This window comes from Chinchilla lanigera, unplaced genomic scaffold (genome assembly GCF_000276665.1).
Source record: "Chinchilla lanigera isolate Chin_1 unplaced genomic scaffold, ChiLan1.0 scaffold00092, whole genome shotgun sequence".
In the NCBI taxonomy this organism is placed as follows: domain Eukaryota; kingdom Metazoa; phylum Chordata; class Mammalia; order Rodentia; family Chinchillidae; genus Chinchilla; species Chinchilla lanigera.
The window spans coordinates 5267204-5280416 of NW_004955493.1; the positions used below are offsets into that span (position 1 = coordinate 5267204).

Genomic DNA, 13213 nt, shown 5'->3' on the forward strand with positions numbered 1-13213 from the left:
TGGCCGAGCTCCTCCCCAGGCATGCTAACTCCACTTCTTAGTGGCATTGGCACCGAGCTGAGGCTGCTCCCAGGGAGGCAGTGAAGCAAAGACACACAGCATCCCATGCTTCACACACAACAAGGGACATGGGCAAAAGCTGCCCACCGCCGGGTCTTGAAGTGAATGTGCCAAGGGGACACAGCCCAGCGGGCATCAGGCCTGTTACAACCAGAAAGAAAAGCGTTTCTAGCATAGGCCTTTCTCTTGAGCAGCCAGCGGAACAGCACACAGCTCTGCCCGATATTTTCCAACTTACCTCATCATCGTCTGGTTCTGCTCTTTCCCTTGATTTCCGGGACACAGAGAATGGCCCCATCGTCCACTCCATTTGTAAAACTTCAAAGCTATCGTCCATCTCTTCCTCTCCATCACTTCTCCAATCAAAATTGTATTCTGACTTCAAACCTGGTCTCCCAGCCACCTGCAGCCCACACCAGCAGCCCTTCCTTCCCTATCACACTCTGCTCTGGGTCCTCCGCACTCACTTCTACAGTACACTTGCTAATTGAATGCTGATATTTTTGCTTTCCACCTCCCACATCTAGAAGATAAGTTGCTTAAGTGTAGGACCTCGTCCCCCTCCATTCACACCTGTGTTCCCAGTGCTTAGAATCACACCTGGTACGCATCACGTGCTCTGCTGGGTCCGTTGAATGAACACAGAGCTCACAAGGAGGTTTCACAAAGCTCATGGGAGCTACAAAGCAGAGGCTAGCGAGAAACTTCTCAGCCTGTCACTGTGTCTGTCCCTTCCTGCCTGCCCCACCTGAGATAAAGGTGTATATGAAGGATGAGGTCTGAATCAGTATCCTGGACATGAAGTCAGGCTGCAGAGAAGGGAGATGAACAATTTTGTGCAGAGCTTTCAAGTTGGACAAGTCGGTTGTGTTCATTGAGATTCAATATATCAGTTACTTCTTTCGAGTTGCACAATTTTGCAATTTTGCACTTAAGTAAACTGGCAAGAAAGTGACCAAGGCAATAGCAATCCTAACTCCTAGCCCTGCCCTGGTGCTCCCATGCACTCTCTGATCTTCTCCAGAGCAGTGCTCTCCTTGCCTCACTCCAAAAAGCTCCTCAAGGACACTTGCCATCCATACAGCCTGGGGAAATATTTCTCTTGCGGTACAGAAGGAATTTCCTCCCTAAGAGAAGAACATAAAGATTAACTAGGTGAGGAAATTCTTCCCTTGGCTCTGAAGCTTGGGACATTTGTCTGATCCAGTACAGATTCTCCAGGAGACAGGCTAAATTAGAATACTAATGGGCTGCTGTGTTTAAAATATATTTTCCAATGATTAACAGCTCAGTATGTGATGTATGTTTCAATAATTTCTTATTACAGTATGGAGAAACCTCAATAAATATTCTCAGGGTAATTAGGGGGTATTTATTTAACACTTGGTTGTGTTTTCCTGTACACCCAAAAAGAACTCAGTAGTGCAAGCCAGTCCCCTGTGATTTGCAAAAAGGGGCCCAGCCCTTCGGCAGGCACCAAATTTAGTGTCACAGCAAAAAGGAGATCTCAGCCTTTGGGAAATAGTTATCCAGCAGATGCATTTTGCTTGGGCTACAGTACTGCTGAGTATGTTTTAGGGTATTGGTTGCGGTATTAAAAGCAGAAGAATGCACATGAAGCTTGGTCTTGCTGCTTCTGCTGACATTTCTGAAAGTCCAGCAATGCTAGTTTCTCCCAGACCTATCCACAGCAGGACTTGAGGGGACAGGCCTCTCTGGTCTGTCACAGTCATCATCTGTGTATGTCAAGGACAGCCTGGCCCTCCCAGATCAGATTAAGCTTGCAGCCTGATGCACTTGTGAGAGGTCTTACACTTGTGATTGGCCACTGCAAGGATTTTCTCCAAATACTGCACAAATGCCACAAGCAGAGATTCTACCCAATGCTGAGGCTTAGGGAACTTCCTCAGAGTGGAGGTGAACACTACTTGAAAGTCTGACATGGAGGAAGGCTTGACCAAGCCCTGTAAGGGATCCATTGTCTGCTCAGCCACAGCCTGGAGCCTCTCTTCCCTTGACCCCACAAATTGGAAGCATACAGATCACTAGATAACACAAAGTATCTGATTTGAAGCCAAGTGTCTTTTTTTTTCTTTTAAAAATAAAGGGAGGAAAACATTGACAGGCAGACAACCTTTTACAAAATAGCAAAAGAACAGTACAGACAATACAGCGTTACAAACACAGTGGTAGGAAATTAACAATGCTTCTTGTATTACATATTGATATCTTCAAAGTGGCTTCTCATGAAAACAGATAGAGACATGCAATATTGATCAATCAAGGACTCATTGACAGTTTCTTCCAGCAAAGAAATAGAAGACAGTAGAACAACTATGTTAACTATCCTGTATATACATCCATACAAAATTTCTCTTTCTTTCCCTTCTCTTTTCCCACATCCCAGTTGCCCTTTACCCTTGAGTGTTTTCCTATCATTTCACAATGTCTATCATACCTCCTAGTTTAAATTAACTCTTTCAGGTTTTACACTAGTGAAACAATGTGGTGCTTGCACATATATGTCTAATTTATTTCACTTATGAGTATGGTCTCTAGTTGTGACCATTTACCTATAAAAGCCTCGAGTTTCTCTTTCTTTATAGCTGTGTAATATTCCACTATATAAAAGTACCACAATTTTCTTATCTAATCCTCGGTGGATGGACATTTGGGTTGCTTCCACATTTTAGCAATTACAAATTGTGCTGCTATGAACATAGGTGCACATATATCACTGTGATATGGTGTTTTTAAATCTTCTGGGAAAATACCCAGCAGGGGGATAGCTAGGTTGAATGGGACCTCTAGGCCTAGTTTGCTGAGGAATCTCCAAACTGATTTCCACAGTGGTTTCACAAGTCTGCATTCCCACCAGCAGTGGAGAAGGGTTCCTATTTCTCCACAGCCTCGCCAGCATTTGTTACTGGTTGATTTCTTAATGCTAGCCATTCTTACTGGAAGCCCAGTGTCTTTAATCATTCCTTCCAACATCTGGAGCAGCTGTCATGAGTACAGCAAGTGTCCTAGTTCATTTAGACACATACACACACACACACACACACACACTCACATATCCTAAACCCAGACTTTGTCCAGAATAACAATTCTGTTTTTGGTTTTGGTTTTTCTTTTTCTTTTTTTTTTTTTTTGGCACTTGTATAACTATTTGAAAGTTACTTCTCATCCACATTCACTATCTGAAGACTTTTGAACATGGAAATAGGGATGTAGGTTGCCAAATATACAGCTTGTTTGGTGAATCATCCTCCTCATTACATTTTCTGGACAACTGTACATGGATACGCTATGGGACATTCCTTATTGCTTTGGCCCAGATGGCTTTGTTGAGCCTGGTGTCGATGTGCACATCGGGAGTCCCTGTCTCTTTCATGTCAAATTTCTGGATCTCCTTAAGTGCCCGAGGGGCACGCTTCTTGAAACCCACTCCACGGATGCGCTTGGGAATGTTAATTTTGTATTCTGGGGTCACCACCCAGCTGATGGCAGAACGGCCCTTCTTCTTGCCACCCTTCTTTGTGGGAGTGTCTTGGTTACTTTTCTCTCATTGCTGGGACAAAATACCTGATGCCCAAAATTAAGGAAGGAAAGGTTTATTTTGCTTACAGTTTGTGGAGTTTTCAGTCCATACTTGGCTGGTTACAAGGCAGAGTGGCACATGGCAGAGGGCTACAGCTCATGGCGGCAGAACACAGCAAAAGCAACAACCACTAAAAGGGAGGAATGGCCTCAAGCAACCTCTTCCTCCCCCTTACATTTCCAAACTCTCTATCCCAAGGCAGATGTAGCTCTCACACCCATAATCAATTAAACTCTAAAAGCCTGCCCCATGACCACATGAGGCTTTGGGGGGATACACAGACATAAACCATAACAGGGAGCCATTCTACCTGGTCCAAGTTGGAAAAGAAGAGCGTGATGAATTGTGGGATGGAAAGTCGTGGTTGCAAGTACAACTCCAGAGCAACAATTCTGACCAATAATCTTACAGCAGAAATCCCAGGAGAGAGCCTTCCTGCTCCAGGCGATATAGTCAGCTTTCCCATCACTCGGACAAAATACCTGACACCCAAAACTTAAAGGAGGGGGAATATATTTAGGCTCTTGATTTTTAATAGATTCCATCTATGGTCAGTTGGCTCCAAAGCAGAAGTGGCAATGCACAGGGGGGTCTGGTGAAGAAACGCTGCTCACCCAGTGGAGACCGGAAGAAGAGAGAGACAGGAGGATCCAGGGACCAGAACACAGTTTGAAGAAGTTTCAGTCCATCATTGGCTGGCTCCCAGGCAGGGAGGCATGTGACAGAGGGGCAACAGTTCATGGTGGCAGAAGACAGCAAAAGCAACAAGAGCAAAAGAGGGAGACCAGCCTCTTTCTGTCCTTTATATTGTATCCAGTCTACAGGGATTAGGGTGGCACCAATCCAATCAATGGACTGATGCAGCAATCACCCATCCTTAATCCCAGCACTGCACCACTAATCAATCACATACTCTAGACTCAGCCACCTCTGAAAAATCCCTACAACCTCATGGGCTTTGGTGGGATATTTAGACCCAAGGCGTAACAAATCCTAGCTCTGTCTCTGCATATCTTTGAATATCACTATTTCTCTCCACCCTACCCCACCTCCACTTCTCCTCCATCCCTCCCTCCTCACTCAAAATCCCATCTCAGGGGGATCAAGGGAAGAATCCAGCGGGGTGAGAAGCCAGAGCAGATGACTGTATGTTATTTCTCTGCAGAAGGGTTGTAAATTCCTCCTTATGCTCCTCCCTTACTATTTAAGTGGCTACTGCTGAGGAACTATAAGGCAAGAGAGGGTAGACCTGAGAGGACCAGGCCCTGACTCGGGTGTGGGGGCAGAAAAGGGAATGCAGGCCCAGGGACCTCTCTAGGTCTGCTGGTATCAAAGCAGCATCTCTCCTCCTCAGCAAATAGTACTTAGCTTAGCTCAGCTTCCAATAAACAATGTCCCTGGAGCCTGTGGGGACACTAAGGCATATGCAGATCACATCATGGACCCCCAGAGGCTCGAGTTGTTAATTAAACTTTCAACCACTGCCAGAGTTTTCCTCTCCTTTTCTGGTCCTCAAGGTGTTCTCAAGCGCTCATTAGCATTACTATGCACACATCTGAAACACAGTTCCAGGAGGCTTTCTCTGACCCTTGAGAGCCTTGATGGATTCCTTTCTCTTCCAGGCCCTGCACCAGGTTCTTAATTCCCCCATCATCCTTTCCGCACCAAAAAAGTAGGCAATCCCTTCTTCCTTTCCTTTTAAACTTCTTTCTTCTTATTAGTGGAAAGAGTTATTTTTGGAAGGATGTGCTAGAACCAGGTTTTGTCCAAGGGTGGGGTGGCAATTTAATTAAAGCACCTATGCTCTCCCAGCTCTGTGCCAGACACAGAGGACACCTAGGGAAATAAGACGAACTCCCCACCCTGAAGGGCCTCCCCGTCTACCCAGAAAGATAGAAACCTGACTGTCAAAAAGAAATAAGGCACCCATCATCCATAAATTTGGCAACATGCTTTCAGCCTAGATAGGGTTTTCAAATCCTTTTAGCCACCAACTTTTAAAACTAGAAAATCCCATATTAAAACTTAGTTTTGATAGTTCTGCTTCAGTGCAGCCACATTAAAACAGGAAAACCTGAGAAAGACAGACAGAGAGAGAGAGAGAGAGAGAGAGAGAGAGAGAGAGAGAACTCCAGATAACCTATAAAGTCATAATTGATCTTCAGCACATCAGAGAGCTGAAGGTGCTGAGCATCTGGGTAGTTTGAACTCTGAGAAGAAAGGCTGCTCCAAGAAAAGTCAGAACAGGAAGCTGGGGTTGAAAATCCAGAAAAGAAGTTGAGACAAAACCAGACAGAAAGTCAGAGCAAAATATCCAGACAGGAAGTTGAGGCAGGAAATCCAGACCGGAAGTTGAAAAGGGAAATTCAAAAAGGAAATCAGAACAGGAAGTCTGACTCGAGAGGAAGGAATAGCCACTATGTCAGTGGGAAAGAGACTCAGCTACAATTTAATAAATAGCTAAAGGGCAAATATGGGCTCAGTGACCCTGGAACTTCTCTGGGAGTCCCAGACATAAAGGAGTTTGGCCTCTTTGGCAGGCTTTTTCCCATCAGTCTCTGGGGCTCACAAGAAAGACAATAAAGTGGAGAACATAGAGGGCCACCATCACCTTCAGACATGTGGGTCGTGGAAGGGGACCTAGTGCTCGGAGAGAAAGGCTTGAAATCCATCCTCCGCCTTCCCCTGTTGGAATCTCCTCTCAAAGGCCTTTTTGTGGGGGCAGTGCAGATGCTGTTATTCTAGTGTCAAGTGAGAACCCACAGCTGCTGGAATGTAGGAAAGGAAAAATCCTCTACCCATAAGCAATAAACAAGAAACAGTGCACTACTAATCACACCAAGCCACAGCAAAAACTGCAGGGAGAAATGCCTGTGAATCTTGGACCAGGAGACGATCTGTCTGTGAATTCCTGCCTCTCCTTTTTGTTCTCCCCCTGAGTGACCAAGTATTTTTAAGTAGCTAAGCCAATAGCCATAGTAGGCAAGCATACAGTAAATGTTTAACAAATGCTGGAAAAAAATTACCACTGGAAAAATAGTAAATACATAAATAAAGAAATGGCCTACATGCAGAGGGCCTAATTTGCCTTTCCCCTCTGTTATGGTTCACACATTGTGTCAACTTGAGGAGTCTAGAGGCTTGGCTAAGTAACTCAGCAGTTCTACACCCTGAGGTGAAAAGGACACGCCCTCACAGCTCTGGAATGTTGTTCATTGTGTCAACGAGAGAAGTGTAGACAGTTAAATAAGTGATTGAGCAGGGACCAGGGTCCTTTGTATTCATCCTGAGCCTGTACAGGAGGAAGGCATAGAGATTGTGTAAGCGCTACATCTGCTCTAGGGCAGGTAGCCTGCTTACAATGTAAGGGAGGAAAAGAGGGTTGTTCTCCCACCTTGTGCTTTTGCTGCTTTTGCTGTCTTCTGCCACCTTGAACTGTTGCTCCCGTGCTATGCCACCCTGCCTTGAGGCCAGCCAAGTACAGACTGAAACATCCACAAACTGTGAGCTAAGTAAACCTTTCTTTCCTTAATTTTGGGCACTGGGTATTTTGTCTCAGCAATGACAGCTTCCATAAGCTTGAGCTTGTGCTGGGCTAGCTCCAGCTCCCATCAAACAGAGCACCACTAGCCCCCCAAAACTGCTTCTAGAACAATTTTTCTACCTGGAAACATCTAGGAGGTCCCATTTGGGGATTTGAACAAAACAAAGAAATGCATAAAATATGGTGTCAGGCTAACAACTCCAGCAAAAACAAGAACAGAGAAGAGCAATGAGGACAGTCTGGGGTAAAACCATGAAATTGGGAGCCAGATGCTTGCATGTGAATTCCAGCTACAGGAAGTTACTGAAACACTCCCTTTTTCCATGTCTTCATTTATAAAACAGGACAAATAATGCACCTACCACAAGGAGCTGCCTTGTGTGCAAGGTGAGCTGGTGTTATGTGTAAGTGAAATGTTCACACCTGGATGTGGCACACAAATGTCTATGGAAGTGGTTTCTATATCACGACGGACTCTTTCATGTCAGGTCCATCACATCTTATTTCTTTAAACTTGCAGAGGGGCTGGGGATGTAGCTCAGCAGCACAAGCACCTGCCTGGAAAGTGCAAAGTCCTGAGTTCGATTCCTGGTACCAAAAAACTAAAAAATAAAAAAATAAACTTGCAGAAACCCAAGCTATTTTCTGAATCCCAACACTCAAAGAGCTTATCAAAGATATGACTTCAGAAATCCTAAAGGAGAACAGCTTTTCCTGTTTGGCAGTGAAACACCACTTACTCTTCCAGGGTGACAAAATATTCCAGTTTCTGCCATGTTGCCTGCTTTCAGAGGCCAAGGTTATAGTCAGTCATCAGAGAGCACAGGATAAAACATTAAAATTCTGACAAAGAAATGTCAACCTTTCAGTCATCCAGAAAACAATCTTGATCTCCAGGAATTGTCTTCCCTGACTTCATTTCCAACAGGCATGAAGTCCAATCTTGGTCCCTTCTGCTAGCATCCTTAAATAATAGGTTCATTTCATGGCTCTTCTACAACCTCAGAGAGAATTTGCTTAAAAATATAAAGTCCTGAAACAATGACTTTTAGAAGTCATTGTAGTCAGAGGTTGCAAAGGAATGTATTTAACATAGGACACATAATTTATAGGATTATTTTATAAGATTCACCCAAAATGTCAAATGCAGAAGAGTGCAAGAGCTCAGTCCACATGCAAGAGACCCAAAGAACACAGCTGTGGGCCTGAATCCCACAGCAGTTTCCTGCAGAAGTCCAGCTGGAGGCCAAGAACCCATGACAATGTCTCATGCAAATCTCTATCAAGGATCTGCACTGGGAAGGCCCAAAGTTCAGTGGTGAAAGCTAGAAAGTCTGTGTCAGTGGGGTGAAAGGTCTGTGCCAGCAGGCTGAGGAATCTGCACTGGGACCAGGAAGAGATGTTCAAGATAAGGACCAGAGCTTCTCCGAAAAGAACCACAGCCATCCTCAGCAACAGCAAGGACCTGAGCTCCTCCGAAGATAGCAGCTGAGTTCATATCAGGAAAACCAGCATGACAAGCTTCTCTAGGAGAATCAACAGCACCATCTTCCCCTCCAGTTCTCCTTTTATGCTTTGGCAACAATCTTCAGGTGGGTCTTCCACATCCAAAACCACACTGACTCAATTCAGCTCTTTGTTTCAAGTTTACCATTAGTTAATCCACTACAGAGTCTCTGGAGGGAGTATTATGGGGCTCCCAGGAAACCAATATCCCTTCTCCAGCCACCACAGCAGTCCCTCACCCCTTTCCTATTCCCCGTCCATTAACCCAATCAATGAGTTGGTTAAATAGCTGTGACTATAAGACTTAGAAGTTCAGAGGCCATTTGTCCAGGTGCATGGGGCTGAGAACCCAAGAGAAGCAAATGTCAGGCAAGATCAATAAAGCTCAAATGGATGGAGAAATGAGGTTTGAGCCTTAGAGTACATGCTTAGCCAAAGCACTAGAGACCACAACAGCTACCAGTCAGCAAGCAGCAGCCCCAGAAAAGAGCCCGAAACCCAGGTTAAGAGTTAAGATCTGGAGGCATGGAAAGAACTCTAGACTGGGAAACACTAAGACGAGGGTTCAGGCAGAAATCCCCGCTAATTCATCACAGAATGAATTGCTCTCCGCACAGCATATGCAGCTCAGGATATAGAATCAAAAAGTTCTTGGTTCATTTTCCTTTCCTTTCTGCCTCCCTCTCAGTCCTCCCTTCCTTTTGAACAATTTCTTCCTATTCCACAATATCTATTATGGTAGGCAAGCATGTCCTAATAAAAAAACATTCTTGGTTCCAGTCCTGAATCCACATCTTACGTGCTGTATAACACTGGGAAAATTCTTTGATTTTTGGTTTCCTCATCTGAAAAGTGAGGTTCAGAATAGTAATCACTCATGGAGTTGTTGTGAGGGTTACATAAATCAATACACGGAAAGCATTTAAAAGAGTGGCAGATTCATATTATGCAGTCAACAAACATTAGCTCCTGTTACTGAGAGGAACAAGAAAGACACAGAGAGAAGGATTGTTCTGGAAGAGAGATGGTAGGAACCTTGGAGGAGCCCTGCTGTACATCTTATGTATGTGGACTCAGGGTAAACACAGAATGGCTCCTAATTGCAAGTCATTTCCTTCAGCTCATGTTCAACAAAGAAACAGCCATGTGTACCAAAATTAGGTGAAAATTTGGCTCTTTTGGACTTCTCCAGGGAAGGACCAATGTATACAAAATTGAAGCAATTTGATATACCTTTCTAACATTTTGGCTTTCCATTATTTTCTCCTCACATGTTTGCACTGATATCTTATCTCCATATGAAAAGCATCTGTCCAGGTTTCAGTCACCTCCCAGCTCTGGATTGTTGACTACCTGGGATGGAGGTGGAAGGTGATTTTAAGGCTCAGTGACAAGAAGCTCTAAAATCGACTAGCAATGTCTGCCATGTTGTACATCCCTGGTCTAGTTGACCTCCAAGGGGTTTCCACCAGTAAAGTGGGGAGAATAATATCTTCTCCATGGGTGTATGGCTCAGAGAATTCCATGAGCAAATACAACACTGGTCCTCACACTGCCTGCATGTTGGAAACACTGGCAAATTTCTAAAAACGCTGATACCTGAGTCCCATTCCCAGAGATTCTGATCTAGTTTGTCTGGGGTTGGGGTCAGGCTCAGGTACTGGGATATTTAAAGTCTTCCCAAGTAATACTACTTGGCAGCAAAGTTTGAGACTCACTAATGCAAAGTGCTTGATGTAGCACCTGGCACTTATAAAGTACTAGGACAATGTTAGCTACTTGTATCTTTTTAGGTATTAGCATAAACATCACCTCCTCCAAGAAGCCTTGCCTGAGTGCCAAGTCCAGGGTAGGTACCTCTTTTATGTGCTTCCACCATGCCTGTATTTTCTGCATAGCATTATCTGTCATCCTGGATCAAAGTCATTGTTAATTGTCTGTCTTCCACACTGGGCCATGAGCTGTTCTAATACTATATATGTGGAATTAATGGGCACATTAAATAATTCTCAATAAATTTGGTTGAGCAAATGCTCTGCTGCCCGAGATTATCTCAACCAGTTCAATGGCTCTCTGCACTAGCTTTACCCTTGATGTCAGCCATTCAGCAGCACCTCCAACTTTAACATGTGTAAAACTAAACTCATTTCTGCCAACATTTTCTGTATGATGAGGTCCTGGCTCATTCTCTCTCTCTCTCTCCTCCTTCTCTCTCTCTCTCCCACTCCTCTCTCTCCCCCCATCTCCTACTGCTTTCCCAATCTTGTACTGTGCTGCACTTACACTGGTTTCTTGCTGCCATTCAAACCCACCAGGCCCATCCACACTCAGGGCCTTTGTACATGCTCTCCTCCAACCTATAACCCTCTTCTCCAAATATCCACTTAGTTTCCCTCACTTCCTTTTTTTTTTCTTTGCCTAAATGTTACAAGGAGGTCTTCCCTAAGTGCTCTATCTGAAACAGCCCTCCAACACTTGTCCCTCGCCATTCCCCTTGCTGTGCTGTATTTTTGTTTCATATCACCATCTGCCATGACGTCTGTTCTTGTTGTGGATCTCCCTGCACAGCACATAGTACAGAGTAAACCGTGTGAGAAGAAGGTCACTGTCTCCTCGGTCCCTCAGTCTGCTGCAACATTTCCAGGTGCTGAGTACAGTGGCTAGCACACAGTAGGTGTTCAATAAGCACTGAATGAGATACTCTTCTGTGACTTTGGAATAGGCTGGGTAGCTCCCTCTAACTGGGCAGGTGTTCATGCAGCTGCAGGGGACATCACTTGGGTCTTGTTAGCTCCTCATGAGTGTCACTTGAGTGACAACTGCTCACCTCACTGAGCAATATTTAGCATCAGGGTTAGGGGACATTTCTCAGAAGATAAATTGAATCCCTATAGTAGGGAGGAAGGAGTGGTGTTCCATGGCTTTTTCTAAGTATTTTCAATAGCAATTTGAAGGCTGCTTGCTTCTCTGACATTTATCTTCATTCGGCACTGGAAGTGGCAGAAAGACACAGAGGAGAAGCGTTCCTTATGAATGCAGGGTGGTGGGAAGAGAGACCCCGTATGTGACTCCATCGCAAAGAGCATCCACGGCCCCCAGCTCTGTGAAGTCTGCCCCATCTGCTTTGATTCATTCAGCCAGGATGCCTTCTGATAGCTTGAGTCATATGCAGAATAATTATCCACGTGTTATAAATGCTGCTCCCTTGTGCCTGAGGAGTTGGTGTCAGGAAGGTTAGACTAGTGAGGGTGATAGAGCGCATCAGGTCATTGTTCACACCTGGGAGCGGTGGCCAGCTGGAGTGAGGGCGTGGGACACAGGCGAGCGCACAGGGGCTGCCCCATTACCGACGACGGTGTTTCTCCCTCTGTCTCTGGAATTTTTTAAGGTAAGGCCACCCTCCCGTTCTGTGCCTCTCTGAAGTGATGCCTTTAAGAGCTGTATCCCAGTCAGCATCTGCGGCACAAGCTCATCAGGAGCACAGCAAGTCACTGTCGCAGAGTTTGAGACACATAACCTGTTTGTCCCTCCAGATTCACGCCACCCTTTCCTACCTTCATTGCACCCGAGGAGATAAAGCCCTGTGGTTTGCATTAATCTGCTTCCTCCATTCCAGCTCCCCATGGGCTTGGCTTACAGGAGAGCTGAGCAGATCAGAGGGCGGATGTGGGTTAGCCTGGGGATTGGTGGAGCACTCTTCTGGGTGTGTGTGGGTGGGCCGTGGAGGTGTGGCCTTGGGGCCCATCTGCTCTCACCCCTTCCTCTCTGGCACTGTCCCCCTACTCTTCTTCCTCGCCATCTTGAACCATATAGCTTGGCTTCACTATGCCCCTCCATCATGACATTCCTAGAGGTGTTGCTGGTGTAGTGGTTAGCGTGGCTGCCTTCCATTGCGACATTCCTACTTTGAAGCCAACTGATCCTAGAGAGCTGAAAGCCTCTGCAAGTGTAAGCTAAATTAAACCTCCCCTCCTTTAACATGTGGGTATCAGGTATTGTGTCCCAGCAATAAAAAGCTGATTAATCCAGTGGAGAGAGGAAAAGGTCAGATTATCTGTCTCCCTGATGGCCATAGGTTGAACGGGATGCCCTTCTTCTCATAAAAGCCACAGGTCCTGCTGGATGACCTCCCGCACCTGCTGCTCCCACTGGCTACTGAGAAACCTTCCTTCCCCTTCCCTTTGAGGCCCCCATTCTTCCTTGTCCCGGAGAACATCATCCTCTCTTCCTTGCTCTGACCCCATCCAGGCCCTTGTATGTGATCTCTTCAGTAAACTCTTCAAATGCCCCTTGTCATGTGCCACATGTTTTCTGGCATCAAGCTGAATGATACTGGGTGTTCCCAAAACATCTGTGTAGATTCTACACAAAAAAGCAGGGCCAGCATGGGTAAGACACCACTGCCATGAGCATTTCCCGAGCCAAACATTATACCTGGTGCTATGCTCGTCGCAGGGATCCAACCACAGATGCTACCAAGCCAGGCCTTGGCCTCTGAGAGA

At 45.5% G+C, this 13213-nt stretch overlaps 1 pseudogene; it reads right to left on the reverse strand.

Annotated features, from left to right (window-relative positions):
• Positions 1 to 3236: 3236 nt before the first annotated feature.
• Positions 3237 to 12055, reverse strand: LOC102015642 (annotated as a pseudogene).
• Positions 12056 to 13213: the final 1158 nt, after the last annotated feature.